Consider the following 7,549-nt stretch of genomic DNA (forward strand, 5'->3'; position numbering starts at 1 on the left):
ACTAGTCCAAAAGGGGGATTTAATAGACACTGACAGCCATGTTTTCCCTTTATAATCCATGTGTTGAACAACTGCCTATCTGTACCACTGTGGCATCAACAGCTGTGCTGACAATGTTCCCCCTCCAAACCCGCTATATGAACATCTTCCTCCATCCAACATACAGACGAATGTGTTTTAAATGTCAATATTATTATTGCAATACAATATCATTGTTGCAATACCCAACCATGAATTTGGAGATCACAAGATCATTTATTTAATTAACATAAAAATGAATACAGGATTAGCCTCCGTTTTAATAAGGTTAATTGATGATTAACGGTTTCATTACAACGATAGAGACCTGACGCTGCGCATGCAGCTCTCCTTAAAATGACAATGACAGTACCCTCCCAGTAATGACTTACATTTGTTTACCTGAGATTATATTGTTGAGGAATTAGAATAGTAGCCAAGGATACTGTGTTCATGTGGAAAAAATGTAAGCCCCTTTGCACATACAACTAAGTGGCACAGCAGGAAAGAGTTAATGGTGTAGTTTGAAAGAATCCTCCCACTACCGATGTTCTAGCCAATAGTTGACACAACAACAGGTGACCATTCTTCAATACTGTAGCGGTGGTCTTGTTTTCTGTAAGTGCACATCTTGAATCTGTCCAGTAGGTGGCACACTAGTTCTTTAGCTTTTTCTGCCTAAAATGGTTTTAAAAGAGTCAAATGCATAGGACGGATGGGGCTAATCATACATTTGTACATCATTTAAGATCATATCAACATGGACCATCAAGCTGTTTGATTCTTGTTTTAGAATATTAATTATTTACTGATCCTTAATCCTTTTCCTAACCGTAACCTAATTCTTCAAACCAGCTATGAAATCACTTCTGATATTAGAGGCATCCCATGTAGTCATATCCAGGAATACACAAGATATTCAATAACTGTGGCAAGCCGTCGCCAGGGTCTGCATTTGTCTTGTGGATCACTCAACCCCTGAATTACGCCCACAGTGCTGCCATATAAAAAATAGTCACTTCATCTCCCACATTCAAAGGCACAATCATACTGTAGACTAGTGCCCATCTTGAGCCATGTTGGAGTTGGCTTACATCTATTTTAAATACTGGTTAATTATCTCATTCACAAAAATACTTTACACATCGAATCTTTTCCAGAAAATACTGTAAATCCACACATTGCATTTCCCATCACTTGAGTGTGCACCAAAGTACACATGGTGAATTAGCCCTTACTGGCTTTCACGAAACATGGCAGCAGGGGGTTGTGAAAGCTTTTCACACACCAGGCATTTTAGCGATGGGCCAGCAAATGTTGGATCGATGAAGCCATTTAAGAAGACAAAGGTGACAAAGGGGCCATTCCTGTTTGGCGTCAATGTGATGGAGTTAGAGGCTTTTACTGCCAATGGAAAGTTCGAATGTTTGTCTGATTCCATTCCCTGTGTCCACTGAAGAATACTCTTTGCTATGGACAATGGTTGGTTACATTTACAAGGATGACTCACTCAAGAGGTCTACATTCATTTGTTAGAAGCAGCGTGAGAAGAAAACACATTGGAAAAACATCAACAGTGTTGGCATGGCTAATGGTTTGGCATGTCTTTGTTCAAGTCTGTATTGATTTTGAGCTCGGGAGGAAAGGATATTAAAATTGTATGATGCTCTTCATCCAGGGATATTGATCAAAAAAAGAGACTGACGGAGTCAGGGATTTCAATTGAACATCAACTTCAAAGAGCTGAGAGATAACATTGAAAGACACACCTTGTATCTTCATCACACAATTTATTTTTTTAAGGGACAGTCATATGAATTGTGTGGACTAAAATATACTATAGGTTTCCATGAATTTCCTTTCAGATGCTTTTTCAGAACTGCTTGATTCATTTTCCAAAGCAGTGGTACATTTGCTTTGTATTGCCTTTGATCAATTAATTTTTTAGAGGTGACTGTTTATCATTGCACTGGGATTGAATGCAATAAGAAATTAATGGAAATTAATTTGATTTCATAGGTACCTACAGATTTGTCCTGGTGATGTATGAAATTAACTTTTTTCCATCATATACAAAGCAGTAGAGCTTAAACTTGAAAAGGGAAATATTCATGGAAGCCTTGTAGCTGTGTGTGTGTGTGTGTGTGTGTGTGTGTGTGTGTGTGTGTGTGTTTGCACATGCCTCATTGCGTGCCTGCATGCTTGTGTGTGTTCAATTATAGAAAAAGGTAAATAGAGGTTTTAAGACATCTCATTTCATGCTGACTTTCCAGCGATTTATTCATCGAACAAGGCTGTGGAAAATGTTCAGTTAGCTGTGGATACTTTGACCTCTTAAGCCCTTCCCCAATTTCACCCACATTTACATGGTAAATGGGGAAATAACAAACCCCGTAATGTTTAATACAATCTATGAATACAGTGAGCTGCCCTCACACTATTTTATATTATAATGTGATGCTACTCACCATCCACTATAAAGTATCACAAGGTCCAAGTTAGAAAAGTGTGTAATATTCAGATGAGTGCTGCATCTGCAAAATACTAACATTAAGGTCTTCTTTATGAGGTCCTTACAGATCAGGGGCCCAATTCTGTTTAGACAGGTATGCAGTTGGTTCAGGATGAAGGCCATAAAGGCCACACCCTATCGTCCTCAGACAAACAGTTTGGTAAAACACTTCAACCCTGAGTAGCGTGTCAGTCAGGTTTGTCTCACAAGCAGCGAATGACAGGGACCATTGCCTGCCATGCTTGCTTTTTGCGTACAGCTTAAGTGCCACAAGCCTCCAGTGTTTTTTTTCCCGGTCGTGTTGTGGACATTTCTCTAACCAGTGTATTCTCATTGATTAAAGGACTGAGAGCCCCTTATTCAAATTAGAAAAGGAATGTGGGGGATCTGGTATTTGCCAAGGGGGCATTTATTGTCTGTCCAGATGTTGTAAGAACTCTTAGAATTCAAGAAGTTACCTATGGGGAGAAGGAGAGCTTGTCCTTTGTGTGAAGCTTAGGTAGTAACATAACAAAGGGAGTGTGTTTTATTGACACAAGACAGCTGGGCAACAACTTACCACACCCCTTTTCTATGTAATATATATTGTTGAATGACCTGTATCGAGTCAGAGACTCCTCGGACGATTATGTTGGTAAGCGTTTGACGCGTCCCTCTTATTTACAAATAATTTGTAAACTGTTATATTGTGCCTAGAGAATTTCGTCTCTGTACTTCCTTATTTAAGAGTGTCGATCGATGGAATTACCGTCACAGTCCTCTGTTGAAATGTCCCCTAGACTTCCTTAAGGTGTGTTGGGAAGGTCTGGGTGTCAGAGAGAGAGGTGATGGAGCTGGAACTCCATGGAATCCAGAAAGTGGCCTTAATATCCATTTTCAATTGTATCCTTGCAAAACGCCAGGTCAAATAACTGTCACAAGGGAGGGAGGGTGCCACTTAACCAGAGAAGGGTAGGGTTGATAGTATTTGTTTCTTTTTGCGTCCAAACACAAATAGAAAGTTAAATGTAATTTTTAAGGCTAGTGGTCTGGTACATGTTTTATCGGTCATATGTCCTCACAAGCTTTCCCAAACTTGCCCAAAAACACAGCCCTGGACATTCTGGACTGAATACTAGATTGGTTTTTCATGAATGGTGCGCTGTGTGGGAAAACCAAGTTGCAGTCTAGAGACTTCAATCAACCCCTTCACACTGCTAATGGATGGTTAGGAGTTGAACTGGGGGCCATTCTGCTGCAAAACAGTGGTGAGCTGGAGGCTGCATTTTGACATCAGACACAAGATGCATGAGCACAGGACTAAGTAGACTAGTCCATGAGGAGCTAATAAATATTTGGTATTTTATAGTTGGAATGCTTGTCATTATTTGCCATAATTGTTTAACATATGAAAGGGAAGTATAACATTTTTGAGTACGTAAAAGGTAAACTAACAAATGTTGTAGATAACTGATTCATCCCATGGCATTTGGAACAAACCAATACATTCTTACTGACCAGGCAGTGCCAAGCAGTTTTTACTCAAGATTTTGGAATAATGTTTTGTTGAATAAGTTATCTTATATATTTATTTTCATATTTTTGACGTTCCTAACTTTTCAAACCCTTTACCTCGCTTGAAAATCTGAATATAGACAAATTGCATTGTTCTGCAATAGTTACTCTCCTTTCTAGTCCTTGACTTCAGCCGGACTGTATTCTTTTAATACCAAGTTCATGGATTTGCTGTTTTCGTTGGGGAACAGGAACCCTTTACACAGTTCATCTTGCTTTTCGTGACTCCTCATCTCAAACAGAATTTTATTTGGCAAAAATAATCCCATAATGCCTTCAATCGAAAATTGCTTGTGCACCCATTCAGGTGAGGATAAAGAGATCAGAGGGCGATGATAGGACTTTAAAGGGCTAAACACCAAGAAGATAAACTATGGGTCTCCATCCCAATCGGCACCATATTCCCTGTTGTGGAAGGTTTTTGCACTAGTAGTCAGGCACTCTATAGGGAATACTGTAGGGTGCCCGCTGGGACAAAGGCTGGGACAGATAACAAGTTGATATCATCAAGTCAGACGTATAATGCTGCTATTGTTTGGCCAGTGCATCTGTTATTGAGGTGTAGTGTTTGACAGGGTCTCTGTGCTCCATCACACCACATTTCTTTTTTGGTTGATGTGTATCTGGGAAAAGGTGTTTGACATGTGCAGTACTGCAAGAGCCATTGGTCAGGAAAAAAGAAAAACTGAACTGATGTAGAAAACTCACTATAACTATAAGCTCTCTATAATATAAACTTATAATATACACAAGTGCTGAGCTGTTGATCTTTGACCTTTATATCTTAGACAACATTCAGAACTAATGGATTGTCTGTACCGATGACAAACATAAATCCTCTCAATCATTAACATAATCTCTGAAAATAGATTTTTAAATAAACTGTACTACTATTATTCCGCAACTTGTTCTTAAAAAAAAAAAAGAGTGGCACATTGGGATGTTCTTACCATATCTGCTCTGTGCACCCTGCCTCAACCAGTTATAGTTTTGCTGGCCCTGGCCTCTACCATGGGAGAAGACGAGAGTGCCCTTGGGCAGGGCGTCCTGGATAATTGCACTGAGATGTTGTGCAATAGGACACATGGGGAAACTGGAGGCTTTCAGGGCTTTCTAGGTCTCTGGAGTGGCAGATACTGTGCAGTTTCACCATCTGGAGACTTGGCTGGATGTACTCAACACAAGAGGAGAGCAGCGAATTGAGTCGATTCTGACTGACACTCAACCTTATGATGAACAAATGCTTGTTGTATTTTACAATGTCCATTTACATTTATTTGTTATAGAATTTAATAGACTATAAAGTGATACTGTATTTCTATACCTGAAACTAGTGCAAAATAAGGGAAAGGGATTTTGAAGGAATTTCATGGGAATTACAGATAATACAGTTGAAAGCACAGTGACTATACACTGATCCTACTGTAACTTCCTAGGAAAATATAACTGTATTATTTCCATACCACAAAGTGAAAAACAATGCCATTGGCCAAAGTTCTGTAAAGCAGCAACTATTTGGTTAAATCTATTTTTATGTTAGCTTAATGCCTCCCAAAGAATATCCCTCATCTGTGTCAGCAGGATAAAAATCAGAGAAAGAGCTATGGGCTGTTGCTAGGTATTCTAATGGATGGATGAATATAGAGCCTGTGATTTGTTTCTTTGGCCCTCTGATGTAGGAATGGCAGGGGTTGGGCTTGTTTAGCTCCATGGTGATCAATGGGAGGGATTCAGCGTATTGCATATTCATACATTCTCCCTCGTTCTCTTTCTTACACACCCTTTCTCATTCCATCTCTTTTATTTTTCATTTCTCATTCTGTCTCTCTCACAATCACACAGACCCAAACTCATACAGACCCAAACTCACACAGACACACAGACGCACAGTTCTTGTTTTTGTTTCTGTATCTCCCACAGTTGCACTGTTCATTGGATTTAGATTAGAGGAAAACTAAATGTGCGCGCGCGCATGTGTGTGTGTCCAACACAGACACACTGTACACACTTCCTGTCTAGATGATGGTGGCCGGTTAGTTAGCCCCCTCGCCCTCTCGCCTCCCCTGGCTGTTCTCGTGCTTTCTTGGCTGTCATCTTATCCGCTTTAATGATGAGGCTGGCCCAGGTCCAGTTCGCAGCAGTGTGTGCGCCTGTGTGTATGTGGGGGTTAGGACACAGGGAGCAGACACAAGTGTTGTGGGCCCTGGGGGGTGTTTCATTGTGGGAGGAGGAGGAGAGGGCAGTGACGGCGGTGATGGCAGCCGAACTCTGCCTCCTGGGGCCTCCTCCTCTACCTCTCCAACTCCGCTGCCCTTTCCCAGCGCTTGGCTTTTCTTCTCCCCCACTTCCGACTGTTCCCACTCTTCTACGTGAGCCTCTTAATGCCTCCATTGATGAGGTCGGAACGATTTGCAGCTGGACAAGGACAGGTCTGGGACCTGCTGGCTGCTCCTGGAAGGCTCTGGAACCTGTCAGCTTTCTCTGGGAACATCAGTGCGACGTGGATCTAGCAGGGCGGGAGCATATTCGCACCACTGCGTGTGCTTGTGCAATTAGGGCATCAGCTGCAGGCTTCCATTCCTGGGTCGGAACGGTCTCCGGTCTTCAATTTAGAGCCATAAGCCACATCGTCTGCGGACATAAAGCTCCAGGTACGCACTTATTTACACTGGAATAACCCTCCCAGGCGCTGGCCTTTGTTACCAATTAGAAAAGGGACCATAAACTGTCAGTCAAATCCACCCCATGATGGTTAAGTGAGACCCAGCTGTTCTGTGCATTCAGCCCCTCAGAAGTGAGTGATGGCTACCTGCAGTGTTATTCTTAGCTACAGAAAGGCGTTGTGATTGAGAGATGCCATCCACTGTTGGATAATTCATACTGGTGTCAGACGGGATAAGGAAACAGAGTGAAGAGGATATATTTTCTCATTTGATGTAATTTGGCTGAAGAGCTTGGCGCTTGAGCTACTTTTGCACAGTTGCTGCCTCTTATCATTCGGAATCCCAAAGCTTATTACACTGACAACAGGCTTCAGATTATCTCCATGGTTGTCTTATGCAGAAGGAATAAAGAAGTTTGCTTTCAGTTGCGTTTTCACTGTGCTTTCGACAGTGTCATTTAGTTCCCTGCACAATGCAGACCCTAAGGCCACGCAAACAGAAGGCATCAAGCCACATACACCACAGCGAAGTCGATACATTCCAATAGGGTGCAGTCTGCACCACCGCTAATCGTCTGCCGGACTAGGTTGCAGAGTTTGCGGGGTGTCGTACGCGTTGGATTTCCAACTTGTGCGGTTTTTTTCCCGTGCGATATTAGAAACGGAATCACATAAGATGATTGTGATGTGTAGCTTGCAGCTGTCCTATGTGTTTATGGGATAGAAACAGGCCCTCTTTCACAGATTCCAACAGATTTGCACCAGGCTGTACGGTGGTAGTGGTAACGTGCACTGCTAACGAT

Source organism: Esox lucius, chromosome 23 (genome assembly GCF_011004845.1).
Source record: "Esox lucius isolate fEsoLuc1 chromosome 23, fEsoLuc1.pri, whole genome shotgun sequence".
NCBI classification, from domain to species: Eukaryota; Metazoa; Chordata; class Actinopteri; order Esociformes; family Esocidae; genus Esox; species Esox lucius.